The following is a 16961-nucleotide window of genomic DNA, read 5'->3' as shown; positions in this document are numbered from 1 at the left end:
TAATTAGCATATTACCCTTTTGTTAGTATAGATTCTCCATACGAACAACTGTAAACCTATCTTTGCCACACCCTGTATTTCTTAATATAAATCACGGTATCAGCCCTGGCTGGTTTTCTCAGTGGTTAGAGCATCAGCCCTCGGACCGAAGGGTCACAGTTTTGATTCCCGGTCAAGAGCATGTACCTCCGTTGCATGTCGATCCCCGGCCCCAGTCAGGGCACATGCAGGAGGCAGCCAATCAATGTGTCTCTCTCGCATCGATGCTTCTCTCTCTCTCTCCCTCCCTCCCTCCCTTCCACTTTCTAAAATTCAATGGAAAAAAATATCCTCAGGTGAGGATTAAAAAAAAATCACAATATCACAGCAAGTCTCCCTTGGATTCTACCAGGGGTGGGTGAGTCATCAGAGACTACTAGGAAAGACCATCCCTAGCATCCCAACACGCACACCTCACGTTTCTCTCGACCCTGGGTCACCAAGCCCTTGTCCCTCACGAGAAATGCCTGTCATTTTAGCTCCCTGTGCTTTCAGGAATCTCCCGCATTCTCTCCACTTCTCTCCACTGGTCATTTATGGCATAAAAAAAAAAACACCACACACACACACACACCAAAAAAAAAAAAAACAGCCATCACAACACATTTCCTCTTCTTGCTTTTCCAGAAAGAAACCTAAGTGCGGTATCCTTCCCCACTTTTAATCACGGCTTGACAAAGATGGAAAGTTAAGTCATGTCATTGCCTTTGTGTTTTGTAGGTTTTTTTTCTCACTATTTTGGAAAAAGGAATAGTTCAATGGATACAATGTGGGTTTCCACCAAACCCCACACATCTCGAGCGATGATGGCAACCATGTGTCATTCCTGAGAACATGCACCTCGTTTGTTTCAGGGGAAATTCCGAGCGGCTCAGCGTGGACGTGGAGTGAGCAGAGTGCCGACCGCGTGGCTGGGGACAGAGAGCCGTTTGCAGGGATCGCAAAGCAGAGAGACGTGGTTTGTAAGAATTTAAGATGCAGGTGACAATGGGAATACTTGAAGCAACGTTGCCTTCCCAACGCGCTCCAGTCGTAAAACATCTGTGTTCGAAGGGGAAGGCTGGGGTGCCTGGAGGCGCCTTCTGCCGGATGGTTCCCGGAGGGCCAGCCTGCGGCCCTCTGAGCGGAGGCCCGGTGGGGCCGCAACTCCCCCCTGGGTGCCCACCCCCTGCGGACTGAAGGGTCCCGGGTTCGATTCCTGTCAAGGGCACGTACCTCAGTGGCAGGCTCCTCCCCAGCCCGGGCCGTGGTCGGGGTGCATGTGGGAGGCAACCCATCAATGTCTCTCTCTCACATTGATGTTTCTCTCTCTGTCTCTCCCCCTCCCTTCCTCTCTCTCTAAAAATCAATGGAAAAATATCCTCGGATGAGGATTGAAAAAGAAAAGCGAGAGAGAATAGAGCCAGATGGAAGCATCGGTGGGACAGGGTGGCAGAGAAATGACCACGGAGGGGGTTGTGCTTGGCCACAAAGTCTGGTGTGGAGGTCCCACCTGCCCCGCTCAGGCCAGACCTGGGTGCCAGCCCACAGCGGCGCAGGCACTTGCATCTCAAAGGTGGTCCAGCAAATCTCTCCCAAACCCCAAACACGCACAACATTGAATTTCCCTTTTTTAAAACTCGCCCGAGGGTATTTTCCCATTGATCTTTTAGGGAGAGTGGAAGGGAGAGGGAGAGACAGAGAGAAACATCGATGTGAGAGAGACACAGTGATGGCTTGCCTCCTGCATGCGCCCCCACCAGGGCCCAGGCCGGGGAGGAGCCAGGGAGGTACATGCCCTTGACTGGAATCAAACCCGGGACCCTTTGGTCCGCAGGCTGAAGCTCTATCCACTGAGCCACACCGGCCAGGGCGACATTGGTTTTTCCCATAAAACCTGTGATGTGAGCAGGACTTGGCGGAGACAACCATCTCAGTTCCAATGGGTGTCAGCTGAGGCGGCTCAAAGGCTGGAGTTGGAATCACCCCTCGACCCCCGCGGACAGCTGGGTGTCATCTGAGGCTGTCGCCTGGGCTCTCAGCAATCGGGTGACATCGCACCCACTTGTCCAGGTGGTCCCAAAGTCTGCCCAAGATCAAGAGCAGCAACTCTCTTGAGGGCAGACACATCGCAAGTTGTCCACCCCCCTTGATTTTACACCCTGTTGGCCAGAACTTGGTCACGTGGCCATATCGAACTGGGGAGCATAGAGCTTATTCTGGCCAACCACGTGTTCACTGGAAAACCACCCCTCAGCTTCTCTCAGTCTCACCCCCGCCCCACCCTGAGCTTCCTGGGGTCACCTGCCAAACAAGCTACCTGCACCCAAGTCCTTGTCTCAGGCTCTGCTTTGGGGGAGCCTCAACCAGCCCCCATTCCCAGCCCCCTGGCCCGCTCTGTGGGGCGGGAGGGTAGAAAGCTCCCTGTCCCTGCGCCCTTCCCAGCCAGGCGGCCACGTGACCCTCGCCAGCGACTGGCTCCCAGCTGAAGTCTGATGAAAGCTTTCTTGGAAAGTTCTCACTTCTTCATGAAAGTGACAGATATTCTGGGTGCCGCCCCACTTCCTCCTGCCTTCCCACCTTGACCGTGAACATGCTCTGGGGCCGTAGCCGCCCTCGAGGCCAGGAGGACATCTCAGGCTAGACCTCTTCCTTCGTGAGAAAAGTAACCCCGAGGTTTGTTCAGGGTGCTGTTCCCACAGATGCAGTGGCTCAATTCGGGGTGCCAAAGTCCATGCACGGAGCAATGGACTTAACCCTCTGCGCCTCAGTTTCTTCCTCCGTAAAATGGACAGAGCGATTGTACCGTGGGGCCCATCAAGCTATCATGATGACAGAAGTTATACGTTCATTCCTTTTTTGTTTCAATCCTCACCTGAGGAGTGAGGACATGATTTCCATTGATTTTCAGAGAGTGGAAGGGAGGAGGAATGGGGGGACAGAGAGAGGCGGCGGGGCGGGGAGGGGGGCATCGATGTGACAGACACACATCGATTGGTTGCCTCCCACGTGCACCTAGACCCAGGGCGGAATCGGACCTGCACGTTAGGTGCCTTTGACTGGGAATCGAACCTGAGACCCTCTGATATGTGGATCGACACTCTAACCATTGAGCCATGCCGCCAGGCTGTGTGTTCATTCTTCGTCTCCCCACCCAGTGCCCAGCACAGTGCTCTGTACACACTGAGCCGCAGGGATGGTTTCCTTCCTCCAACACCTACTCAACTGTTCCAGGCAGAGGGCCCAGCTGAGGCGCAGGCCTTGCGGGGGGGGGGGGGGGGGGTGGCTGCTGGAGCGCAGAAGGGCGAGACATAAGCAAGGCCAGGGCAGGGTCCAGACCTGTGGCCTGGCCGGTTAGCTGTGGGCAAACGCTCAATGTCAAATCTCAGCGATTTGGACCAAACTGGTGGGGAATTCTATCCTGTAGACCCAGGGCAGGGTGTGTAAGAATCACACGTAGGGCCTCATTTTATATACAGTGTATCTCAGAGAGGAAGGGAGAGGGAGAGAGATGGGAGCATCAATGATGAGAGAGAATCATGGCTCAGCTAGCTGCCTCCTGCACGGCCCCTACTAGTGATCAAGCCTGCAACCTGGGCATGTGCCCTTGACTGGAATCAAACCCAGAACCACAAGCCCTCACTCTATCCACTGAGCCAAACTGGCTAGGGCCTTAACAAAAAAAAAAAAAATAAAAAATATATATATATGTATATATCCTATATAATAAAAGCCTAATATGCAAATTGCCCCCTTGACTGGGAGTTCAACTGGGAATTCAACTGCTCACCATGGTGTACGCTGACCACCAAAGGACGGCGCAGAACATGGCGGGTGTTGGCGATGTGGCGCTGGCAGCGGGTGGCAGTGGAGGTGCTGTTGGCCCCGATGGGCCCTGACGAGAGCAGGACCGCAGCGGGATGGTGGAGCAGGTGAGCGGGCGGCGCCAGGCCAAGGCGGGTGCAAGCAGGGGCCCAATTGCCCCGCCGATTGCCCCACAGACGGCGACCTGCGGCAGCGGTTGGGGGGGGAGCGGGGCCACCGCCTGGCTCTCAGGCACTGAGGGAGCTGGGCAGGGGCCCGATGACTCAGAGGTCAGCTGGGACCTGCCGTTCCACACCAGACACTCCCGCTTCGATTGCCAGGCAGGCCTAGGGACCCCACCTGTACACAAATTTCGTGCACTGGGCCTCTAGTATATTTATATTGATTGATTGATTGATTTCAGAGAGGAAGGAAGACGGAGAGATAGAAACATCCATGATGAGAGAGAGAAACATGGACCGGCTGCCTCCTCCACACCCCACACTGGGGATGGAGCCCGCAACCTGGGCTTGTGCCCTGACCGGGAACCGAACCCTGACCTCCTGGTTCATAGGTCGACGCTCAACCACTGAGCCACGCTGGCCGGGCACGCAGGGCCTCCTTTTGACCTCTGCCTGCCCCTGCCCGGGGCAGTGTGGAGGGGCAGGGCCCCCGCGGGAGCCGGGCAGCGATCTGCAGGCGGCAGTTCTGATCCAGCCGCGTAGGGAGATTAGCGATGGAAGATTAATTTCTCCTTGTCATTTCCCCCGGGGCCTTAAGCAATCTCGGGAGCAATTTTCCCCGCCGAGAAGCCCGCCCTCGGGAAGCTGGCGAGATCTGGGGCGTGTGGCGCCGGGGAAGGACGGCCGGCCCCAGCTCCAGAGCCGGGGGAGCTGCAGAGACGAGCCCGCGGAGCACCGTGCGGCCTGCAGCGGACGCTGTACAGAAGAACAGGGACAGAAGCGGCGCTTTGCCGGTGGGCTCTCCTCGTGGCTGGGGAGCGTGAGGGACGCCCGGAATGGAGCTCCAGGGCCACGCGGGGCCGGGCAGCCTTTGTCTCAAGTGAGATTTCTTTCTTTCTTTTTTTTTAAATTGATGTCAGAGAGGAAGGGAGAGGGATAGAGAGAGAGAAGCATCCAGGATGAGAGAGAATCATGGATCGGCTGCCTCCTGCACACCCCACACTGGGGATGGAGCCCACACCCCAGGCATGTGCCCTGACCTGGAATCAAACTGTGACCTCCTGGTTCCTAGGTCAATGCTCAACCACTGAGCCACACCGGCCGGACTCAAGTGAGATTTCCTTTCTTGGTCGTGGGGCTGCATCCAAGGGCACCTTTTCTTCCTCCTGCTAAAGAGGAGAGGGCAGGGCTGTTGGGTGCTGGGGTCAGGGAGCACACTGCATTCCGACAGCACAGTCTGAGGTCAGACTTGAGGAAGGACTTCCTGACTGTAAGGCGAGTTTTCAAACTGGATTTGGAGGAGAGGCTTTCCAGTGGAACAGAAAACTGTCGTTGGGGATGAGTTGGAAGACGCTTCGGCTGGAGGGTCAAGGAGTGGCCTGAAGGCTGGGACGGGGTACCCTCCCACAGCCTGGGCCCTCCGCCTCTCCGCTACGTTCCTGCTCCATCATTCACTCACCCGGCGCCGCTTCTTTGGGCACTGATTGTGCTGACAGCAGGGCTCTGCCAGTGTGGCATTGAATGTGGTGTTAACCCCTCAGACTCCATTGCTTCATCCTTAAAATGGACTTTAGTAATGCTTTCTCACAGGCTGAGCTAATAGAGCAGGAGGAGCTATGGCTGTTGCATCAGATGGGGGTGCCTTCAGCTGCAAGAAACAGCAGACCCAGCCCGGCCGCCATGGCTCAGTGGTTGAGGGTCAACCTACAAACCAGGAGGTCAGGGTTCGATTCCCGATCAGGGCACAGGCCCAGGTTGCAGGCTCCATCCCTAGTGTGGGGCGTGCAGGAGGCAGCCGATTCATGATTCTCATCATTGATGTTTCTCTCTCTCTCTCCCTCTCCCTTCCTCCCTGAAATTAATAATAATTTTTTTAAAAAACAACTAGGCCCTGACCCGGTGGCTCAGTTGGTTGGGTGTTGTCCCATCCACCGAAGGATCCTGGGTTCGATTCCCGGTCAGGGCACAAAAAAAAAAAAAAAAAAACAACAAAAACAAAACAAAACAAAAAACAACTAAAAAACCCCCGCACATACACACAAAAACAGCAGACCCAGCTACAAGGGGCTTAGCACCAGGGGGCTGGAGCGCCAGAGAAGAACCGAGGCAGGCTGGTGCTAGCCGGGTCTAGCCATGAGGGGCTTTCCCGGTCTCTGCTCCACCACCCTCGGCTTATTGGAGGCGACTCTCTCAGTGTAAAGAGGACTGGGGCAGTTCCATCGCTTGCTCAGCTTGATGAAATTGACACCTGCTTCTCTGTGTTTCATTAGTGGATTTCACTTCCAGTCCCATGGCCTGGGACTGGGTCACTTGGCCCCAACTCAACCAGCCTTTGGTAAAGGAGATGAAGGCATGTGGTTGGCTTAGAGCAAGCATGATTCACCCCTCTAGGACCGGGGAGAAGGTTCCCTCCCCTCACTACATTGCAGGGTGAACTCCAGAACAAAATGTGGGCTTGGCCATTGAGGAAGGTGGGGAGAGTTGGGGACACAGAAGGGGAAACTGAGACTTGCCTACCTTTTTAGTTTTGACTGTATGTCACATTTTTTAAAATATATTTTATTGATTTTTTACAGAGAGGAAGGGAGAGGGATAGAGAGTTAGAAACATCGATGAGAGAGAAACATCAATTAGCCGCCTCCTGCACACCCCCTACTGGGGATGTGCCCGCAGCCAAGGTACATGCCCTTGACCGGAATCGAACCCAGGACCCTTCAGTCCACAGGCCGATGCCCTATCCACTGAGCCAAACCGGTTTCGGCTGTATGTCACATTTTAAAAAAATATATATTTGTATTGATTTCAGAGAGGAAGGGAGAGAGAGAGAGAGAAAGATAAAAACATCAATGAGATAGAACCATCGATCGGCTGCCTCCTGCACGCCGCACACTGGGGATGGAGCCCAGAACCCGGGCATGTGCCCTTGACCAGGAATTGAACCCTGACCTCCTGCTTCTTAGGTCGACGCTCAACCACTGAGCCACACCGGCCGGGCGGGATGTCACATTTCCATTAATAGCCTGTGAACCCTGTTGATATTTCTATCCTCCAGCCCCAAGCAGATAGTAGGCACTTTATGCACATCTGTTATTGACGATGACATGAAAACCACTGCAAATTTCAGGGAGCAGTACAGTTTGTACATTTGTCTTTTTTTCCTTTGAGTTGTAAGAAACTTTAGGAAACATGATATGACTTTGGAAGCGGCTGTAAAAGTGTTACTCTGAAACTCATTATGATAAAAATCAAGGAGGAGACGCTATAGAGAAATAAAGGTATGTCCTTGACTTGTGAGAGGAAGTCAAGAGAAAAAAATAACCAACATACATCTAAAGCCATCCATACGCACACAGACTGTTTGGGGTGAACTTTCACTTCCTGCTTTACCAAAGTAACCTACACAGAGAACCCCCCGAAAGTAAAGCATTGGTAGAGTTCGGTTAACCGAACAAATCAATAGTGGCACCCGGTGGCTAGAAGGGTTAATCAGGGAACAGCAATTTCTGTTGCATCTCGGCTCTACCAACCGGAGCCGGATTTAAAAATTAAACCACTGAGTCAGACCTTTGAAGACAACGTCTGTTTAGACTCAGGCTCTGGCGACATTTCGTTTCCCACGCCTGCTCTGCTCTGAGCAGCGGCGACCCTGAAGGTCTAGCCTCCGCCTCGGAGCCCAGAGCCGGGGGCTGGAAAACCTCCGACGTCTGGCGCGGTTACAGGGGTTGTTAGCAGCTTCTTCATTCCCCGGCCTTTCTAGAAGCGAGCGAGTGTAATTACGGGGCGCTGCTGAAGTGCCAGGTCCTTCCTCCACAGGACATGCCCCCGCCCCCCAGTTGCTGAGGTCCAGTTCTTACTGGATTTCAGGAGGCGAGTGACCCAGAAGCAACGGAAACCTTTGCCAGCTGCCAGGATCACCAATTAACCAAACCAGTGAGAGGGAACACGAAAACGCTTGCGTCTAACTTTGGAGTCTCATCTTCACCCTTCCAACAGTCCGCCAGGGGGACATGGGACTGAGGCCAGGCGGGCATTGCTTAGCCCCGGGCTCTGCAAAGTTCTACGTCCCATTGATTACCCTTTGCACTCGCTTGCTTTTTTCTCGATTCCTTTATTCTACTCAGGATTTAATGCTAACCGTGTCGAGTCACACTCGACATCCGAGTGCAAAAGGTTAAGCTGTGTGGACGGTGCCTCTGACTCAGAAGGGAAGGCGGGCCCAGGTGACACCTTGACGTAAGGGATGGATTCTTTTCTGTTCTAAACAAGCCGGAAGGTCCCCTGGCAGAGGCCATTAGTTGTCCCTAAATAGCTCTCTCCCCCACTATCTGTAAGTATCTGGGCACATAGCCTCCCGGAGAAACAAAAAAACAACCATTTCCCAGCCTCCTTTGCAGCTAGATGTGGCCGTGTCACCAAGTTCTGGTGAATGGAATGTAAGTGGGAGTCTTCTTTTTTTTTTTAAATATATTTTTATTGATTTCAGAGAGAGGAAGGGAGAAAGCTAGAGAGAGAGAAACATCAGTGATGAGAGAGAATCATGGATTGGCTGCCTTCTGCACGTCCCCCACTGGAGATCGAGCCCACAACCTGGGCATGTGCCCTTGGCCCGGAATTGAACATGGGACCCTTTAGTCTGTAGGCCGACGCTCTATCCACTGAGCCAAACCGGGTAGGGCTAAGTGGGAGTTTTCATGCAAGTTTTGGGAAGCAGAAAGTGTCCTTAAAAGAGTGGTCTTGCCTGTATTTCCATACACACACACACACACACACACACACACACACACACACACACATATATACACACACTAGAGGCCCAGTGCATGAAATTCGTGCACTGGGGGTCTCTCAGCCCAGCCTGCACCCTCTCCAATCTGGGACCCCTTGGGGGATGTCCAACTGGGCCTAAACCAGCAGTCAGACATCCCTCTCACAATCCAGGACCGCTGGCTCCTAACTGCTCACCTGCCTGCCTGCCTGATCACCTCTAACTGCCCCCCACCCCACCCCCCCCGCTGGCCTGCTCACCCCCAACTGCCCCCCCCCCCCCGCCAGCCTGGTCACCCCACGCAGCCTGCTGTTCAGTCATTTGGTTGTTCCTCACTAACCCCCCTGCCAACCTGGTCGCCCCACGCAGCCTGCTGCTCGGTCGTTACTGTTACTGTGATGGCATCCTGGACAATTTGCATATTCCTCTATTATTAGTATAGATTGATGTCAGAGAGGAAGGAAGAGGGAGAGATAGAAACATGAGTGATGAGAGAGAATCATGGATCGGCTGCCTCCTGCACAGCCCCCATTGGGGATCGAGCCCACAACCCAGGCATGTGCCCCAACTGGGAATCAAACCTGGAACCCTTCAGTCCACAGGCCAATGCTCTATCCACTGAGCCAAACCAGCCAGGGCTCCCTGTTCCTTCTAGCATTTGCTTGGAATCTAGTGCTGATGGCCAGAGCTCAGGCAGCCATCTTGGACTGTGAGGTGGCAGAGAACGGTCAACTACCAAGACAGAGGAAACATGGGCCCCTTGGTGCCATGGCAGTTCTGTGCACTGCCTGGACAGGCTTTTTCCTCTAGCACTTTCCTCCTCAAAACATGGTGTTGGACCAGCAGGATCAGGGTCACCTGGGAGCTTGTTAGACATGCCCATCTCAGGCCTGTTCCAGGCCTACTGGACCAGACACTCTGAGTGGAGCCCAGCCACCTGTGTGTTAACAGTCTGTGGGTGATGCAGATGCACTTTCTGTGGTTTAAGAACCACTGCTCTACACCACTGAAGTATTTTCCCATTTTCCCCTGAAAGCAGAAATGGCATTGCTGCTTATATCCCACTAGAGGCCTAGTGCACGAAATTTGTGCAGGGGGGGGGGGGGAGGGTGTCCCTCAGCCCAGCTTGTACCCTCTCCAATCTGGGACCACTTGAGGGATGTCCGACTGCCCATTTAGGCCCGATCCCTCTCACAATCCAGGACTGCTGGCTCCCAACTGCTCGCCTGCCTGCCTATCTGATGCCCCTAACCGCTTCTGCCTGCCAGCCTGATCACCCCCTAACCACTCCCCTGCCAGCCTGATTGATGTCTAACTGCTCCCCTGCCAGCCTGTTTGCCCCTAACTGCCCTCCCCTGCAGGCCTGGTCAGCCCTAACTGCCCTCTCCTGCAGGCTTGGTCACCCCTAACTGCCCTCCCCTGCAGGCCTGGTCACCCCTAACTGCCCTCCCCTGCAGGCCTGGTCCCCCCCAACTGCTCTCCCCTATAGGCCTGGGTCCCCCACAACTGCCCTTCCCTGCAGGCCTGGTCGCCCCCAACTTCCCTCCTCTGCCGGCCTGGTCACCCCTAACTGCCCTCTCCTGCAGGCTTGGTCACCCCTAACTGCCCTCCCCTGCTGGCCTGATCGCCCACAACTGCCCTCCCTTGCGGCCTGGTCCCTCCCAACTGCCCTTCCCTGCTGGCCATCTTGTGGTGGCCATCTTGTGTCCACATGGGGGCAGTCATCTTTGACCACATGGGGGCAGCCATCTTGTGTGTTGGAGTGATGGTCAATTTGCATATTATTCTTTTGATAGGATTAGATAGGATAGAGGCCTGGTGCATGGGTGGGGGCTGGCTGGTTTGCCCTGAAGGGTGTCCTGGATCAGGGTGGAGTTCCCTTGGGGCATGGGGTGGCCTGGGCGAGGGGCCTGTGGTGGTTTGCAGGCTGGTCATGCCCCCTGGCGACCCAAGCGGAGGCCCTGGTATCTGGGATTTATTTATCTTCTATAATTGAATCTTTGTAGCCTTAAGTGGAGGCCTAGGCTGGCCAGGGTGTGCGGAAAGCTTGGCTTCCTCCATCGTCGGGGCAACTCAAGCCTCCTGCTCTCTCCAGCTCCGTGGCTGCCACCATTTTTGTTGGGATTTATTTATCTTCTATAATTGAAACTTTGTAGCCTTAAGCGGAGGCCAAGGCAGGCCAGGGCAGGCGGGAAGCTTGGCTTCCTCCATTGCCGGGGAAACCCAAGCCTCCTGCTCTCTCTGTGGGCGAAGCCATCTTGGTTGGGTTAGTTTGCATACTCGCTCCTGATTGGCTGGTGGGCATGGCTTGTGGGTGTAACGGAGGTACAGTCAATTTGCATATTACTCTTTTATTAGCTAGGATGGGCCAGAATTTAGTCTCATGCTCACATCTAGTGACAAGAGAGGTGGGGATGTATAGACTTCGTTTCAGCAGCTATATTCCCAGATAGATATTGGGGGACTCAGTTCATATTCCCACATTGTTTTAGCAGGAGTTAGTTTCAACTGGGTCTGATTGAAAACCCTAAATGACAGTGGCATAAGCAAGGCAGTCTAGTCACACAAAAGCCTGGAGGAAGGCGATCCGAGACGGGCACGGTAGCTCTTCCCTGTGAGGTACTCCCAGGTGCCCCCTCAGTCACCTTCATCTGATCTGTGCCGTGTCGCCTCCATTTCTAACGCCATCTTGTAGTTCAATGCGCTGCTCAAGCCTTAGGCAGGACTTGTCACATAACTTGTGGAGCTCGTTGGAAATGAAAATGCAGGGCCCCTCGTTTACAAGATTAGTCAAAGCCCAGCCAGCATGGCTCAGTGGTTGAGCGTCAACCTATGTACCAGGAGGTCAGGGTTCGATACCTGGTCAGGACACATGCCCAGGGTTATAGGCTCGATCCCCAGTGTGGGGCGTGCAGGAGGCAGCTGATCCATGATCCTCTCTCATCATGGATGTTTCTCTCTCTCTCCCTCTCCCTTCCTCTCTGAAGTCAATACAAATATATATATTTTAAAAGGTTATTCAGGATTTCCAGGCGGCCACAGCAAAACACTAAACCACATGCAGCATCCCTCTGAGCACGGGGCCCTGCGCGCCTGCATCACTCACACGGCCACGGAGCCGGCTGCCTTTCCGGGCAGGAAGGAGAAGGGAACAATGACTGGCTGCGCCTTGGGGCCGCATTATGTCCCTAGAGGCCCCATCTCCAAATATAGTGACCCTGGGAGTTAGGGTTTCAACCTATGAATTTGGGGAACACTCACATATTGGAGGATCCACCAATTAGCATTTGAACACATCAGAAGTAAGTTTCAGCCCTAGCTGGTGTGGCTCAGGGGATAGAGCATTGACCTGGGGACTGAAGGGTCCTGGGTTCGATTCCAGTCCAGGGCACATGCCCGGGTTGAGGGTTCCATCCCCAGTAGGAGGCGTGCAGGAGGCAGCCGATCCATGATTCTCTCTCATCATTGATGCTTCTCTCTCTCTCTCTCTCTCTCTCCCTTCCTCTTGGAAATCAGTAAAAATATATTAAAAAAAGAAAAAGAAAAAAATGTTTCATTAATAAAACAAGTCACATTCACGACATGGAGATCGGCTAGGGATATTGTACCAGCACCTCCCTGGGGCCTGAATGGGTCTATGAATCTGACGAGCCCTGGAGCCGAACACCTTGGCACGGCATCCCGGGCCACAACCTTTGTTTACTCTCGCGGCGGCTGCCTGACAGAGGCCCACGCCTGTTCTGACCTGAGGGTGGTGGAATCCTGCCGCTTAAGTACTGTCACGTCTATGCTCAGTGTACCTTCCAGCCAAGGCACTTGTTGGCATGCCCAAGGGCAGAGGCCTGGCGCTTCGCTGAGCTAGGAGAGCAGGTTGCATAACTGGTTTCATGCCTGCTTGTCAGAAACGTCTCTATCTGGGAGTTCGGATTCCATCGGAGGCTGGTGATGATTTTTAAAACATGATTCTTTTTAAAAATATATATTTCATTGATTTCTTACAGAGAGGAAGGGAGAGGGAGAGAGAGTCAGAAACATCGATGAGAGAGAAACATCGATCAGCCGCCTCCTGCACACCCCCTACTGGGGATGTGCCCACAACCAAGGTACATGCCCTTGACCGGAATCTAACCCGGGACCCTTCAGACCGCAGGCCGATGCTCTATCCACTGAGCCAAACCAGTCAGGGCAAAACATGATTTTTTTTTTAATATATATATATATATACTAGAGGCCCGGTGCACGAAATTCGTGCACTGGGGGGTGGGTGCCCCTCAGCCCAATCTGCACCCTCTTCAATCTGGGACCCCTCAGGGGATGTCCAACTTCCAGCAGTTGGACATACCTCTCACAACCCGGAACCACTGGCTCCTAACCACTCACCTGCCTGCCTGCCTGCTCACCCCTAACCCCACTGCCTGCCTGCCTGCTCACCCCTACCTTGATCTCCTGCCAGCCTGATTGCCCCTACCTTGCCCTCCCCTATCAGCCTGATCACCTCACACTGCCTGTGCCTTGGCCCCCAGTCTGGCCTCCCTCTGGAGGCACCACCCCCATAACCCCAATGCTGCTGCCACTGCTGGCCTGAGCCTCAGCGCTTCGCAGCTGATAATGGCTGCCTGAGCCTCGGCCCTGGCAGGGGTCTCCTCTGGGGTGCTGGCAGGCCTGGGCTAGGGTCACTGGCGGTTTGGAGGCCGGTCACGCCCCCAATCCTGGCAGGGGTCTCCTCTGGGGTGCTGGCCGGCCTGGGTTAGGGTCACTGGTGGTTTGGAGGCCGGTCACGCCCCCAATCCTGGCGGGGGTCTCCTCTGGGGTGCTGGCCAGCCTGGGTTAGGGTCACTGGCGGTTTGGAGGCTGGTCACGCCCCCGGTCCTGGCGGGGGTCTCCTCTGGGGTGCTGGCAGGCCTGGGCTAATGGCCGCCCTGGTTTGGAGACTGGTCATGCCCCCGATCCTGGTGGGGGTCTCCTCTGGGGCGCTGGCAGGCCTGGGCTCTGGCGCCGCAAAGGGAGAGGTTCCTGAACCTGCTTCCCACACACCTAGGCTAGGATACACCTTGTAGGAGGCAGCTTCAATGCCGGGGTCGGTGACCGGGTCCTCCGGAGCCTCGTCTTCTGGGCTGCAGTCCCACGTCTCCCAGTGCCCCAGCCTCGGATTCGCCCCCGCAGTTGCCCCCACCACCAGCCACCTCAGCGCAGGCCACAGCAGCTGAAGCCAGCCTCTTGGAAGCCAGGCCACCACACCCACCACCGCTGGTAGCTCTCTGCTGCTCGCTTGCTGCCGAGCCCTGTCCGCTGGGGTGGGGGAGTGCTCCCAGCCCAGAGGCCCTCCCTCCCTCCGCAGCCTGGCTTGGGAAGCTGGCCTCCTTGCTGGGGCTACGATGCCAGCGTCCCCACACGGCCACTATGGGTGCGACGCGGACCCCACGGAGGCCAACCTGGAGAACATGGACCCGAGCTCTGCATCCGGCTGCTCAGATGCCCTCGGTGGTCAACTACCACCCGCTCCTTCCGCTGGCCCCATAGGTCCCTCCTCAGCACTGGCCGTTTAGGCCCGCGGGAGGAGCGGGGGGCGGGGACTCACGAGTCCCCGCCCCCCGCTCCTCCTGCCAGCCAATCAGCCACCCTGAGTTCCGCCCCCCACGCCTCCAGCCGGCCCAATCGTGGGCGTAGCGGAGTGATGAATTTGCATAGTACCTTTTTATTATGTAGGATATTTTATTCATTTCTTACAGAGAGGAAGGGAGAGGGATAGAGAGTTAGAAACATCGATGAGAGAGAAACATCGATCAGCTGCCTCCTGCACACCTCCTACTGGGGATGTGCCCGCAACCAAGGTACATGCCCCTGACCGGAATCGAACCTGGGGCCCTTGAGTCCGCAGGCCGACGCTCTACCCACTGAGCCAAACCAGTTTCGGCCAAAACATGATTCTTAACAGAACACCTGATGCTGAGGCTGAGAGACGGGGCCTCGGTCACCTCCACTGTGCTTGAGTCCAGGGCTCTTGGCCCAAAGTGCGAGGCGAGAACGCACAGGCCTGCGAGTTAGGTGCGGGGAGACGACAGCTCCATGTGCTCACTAGCCTCTGACTAAAACGTAGCCTTTCCTCCCATTACAAATGCAGGCACCAGACCTCGGCAGCGGCAGCAGGAGCTGCGACGTTGTCACGAACGGGAAGCACATTCCGGAACATCGTGGCAGGATCCTGAAATATCACAGATGCTCATTAACACAAATGATGGGCGGCTCAGATCTGCCACCGGAGCACGCTGCTTGATGATTTCCGAAGCACAGCAATCTCTGTGCCACCAATTTGTCTGAATAATTTGATGATTTCAGCATCGTTGGTTTCCCTTATAAGCCAATGCAATGTATGGTGAGGGACCTCTGTTCCGGAAGCTTCTGCTGTTCAAAAGCCAGTGTCAATACACGATGTACACTCAAGGCCAGGCTTGTAGTTAAAATGGCAGTGATTGGATGCCCAGCCGGTGTGGCTCAGTGGTTGAGCATCGACCTAGGAACCAGGAGGTCAGGGTTCGATTCCCGGTCAGGGCACAGGCCCGGGCTGAGGGCTCCATCTCCAGTGTGGGGCATGCGGGAGGCAGCCGATCCATGATGCTCTCTCATCACTGATATTTCTATCCCTCTCTTCCTCTCCCTTCCTCTCTGACATCAATACAAATATGTTTAAAAATAAAATAAAATAAAATAAAATGGCAGTGATTGGAAATGAGTTAGAGATCGTCTCTTGATATTTTCGATTTGGAGGCCGGCTTCATCCCCGGGCGGATTAGCTGCGGGTTGTTTTGGCCTCAGGAAGCGGCTGACACAGCGCAGCCTGGAAGGAACATCTGCTCGGCCTCCATCTTGTCCAGGCGTGTTTGTGTTATTGGTATTATTGTTAACACATGGTTTCTTTGCAGGAATCTCCCTAAGCCCTGTGGCTCACTGGGGAGTTAAGTTAAAACTGGGTCATAGGACCAGTAAATCCACAGCACCAGGCACCTGTAAGCACCGCGTCAGCATGTGCTGGCAGCGGGAGGGGGCAGGCCGCCCGCACTGCCCCTGAAGTCACGCCCGGGCTGCCCGTGACCGTGGCTCCCCGCTGTGCTGCTCAGTAAGGGCACCCACAAGTGGCAATCTGCTTGGGGAACCCAGGGACTGGTCACAGTGACTTCAATCTACAGATAAAAAGGAAACTACCCAGCCAGTGTGGCTCAGTGGTTGAGCATTGACCTATGAACCAGGAGATCAGGGTTTGATTCCTGGTAGAGGCACAGGCCCAGGTTGTGGGCTCGATCCCCAGTGTGGGGCGTGCAGGAGGCAGCCGATCCAGGATTCTCTCTCATCATGGATGTTTCTCTCTCTCTCCCTCTCCCTTCCTCTCTGAAATCAATAGATATTTAAAACGCTCTGTCTGGTTTGGCTCAGTGAATAGAGCATCAGCCTGCGGACTGAAGAGACCCAGGTTCGATTCTGGTCAAGGGCACATGCCCGGGTTGCCGGCTCAATCCCCAGTAGGGGGTGTGTGGGAGGCAGCCGATCCATGATTCTCTCTCATCATGGATGTTTCTATTACTCTCTCCCTCTCCCTTCCTCTCTGAAATCAATAAAAAAAATATACAAAAAGATATTAAAAAAATAAAAGTGTTCCCTTTGGAGACGAGAACTACAAACCATCAACGAGAGGGTAGGGTTTCCAAATCTGGTCATGGCTGCCCCTGTCAGGGCTGGGCCTGGCTTTGCTTGGGCACCTCTGGGCCCCCTGGGTAAAGAGGAAGGGGGATCCCGGCCCGCTGTCATTCTGGCAGCATAACCCTCTGAAAACATGGCTTCCATCCCCCGCTCAGCAGCCAACCATGGCTCCCCACCCCTGCTGCCACAGTGCTGCTGCCTCCGGGAGGCCTTCTGGGCCGCTGCTGGGCTTCAGTCAGCTCCCCGCCTGGCACAGTTCTCTGCTCTCCCCTCCCTTCCCCGATGGCGCTCCTGCCCCTGCCTGCTCCCTCCCCCCTTGAGGAACCTGTGCAAACCCCCCCTCCCCGCCCCCAGTCCAGCTGCCTGGCTGCGGGTTCCAGCTTCTCTCCCTTCTTTGGCCCCACCCCCTTGTCTGCACACAGCGTGGGCCTTCCGGTCAACCCCATGAGGGCACTGCCACCTACCCTCTGGGCCTCCCACCTCTGGGCTGGGGACACCGG

The sequence above is a fragment of the Cnephaeus nilssonii genome (genome assembly GCF_951640355.1).
Source record: "Cnephaeus nilssonii genome assembly, chromosome: X".
NCBI lineage: Eukaryota > Metazoa > Chordata > Mammalia > Chiroptera > Vespertilionidae > Cnephaeus > Cnephaeus nilssonii.
Note: the sequence above shows the minus strand (reverse complement) of the source record.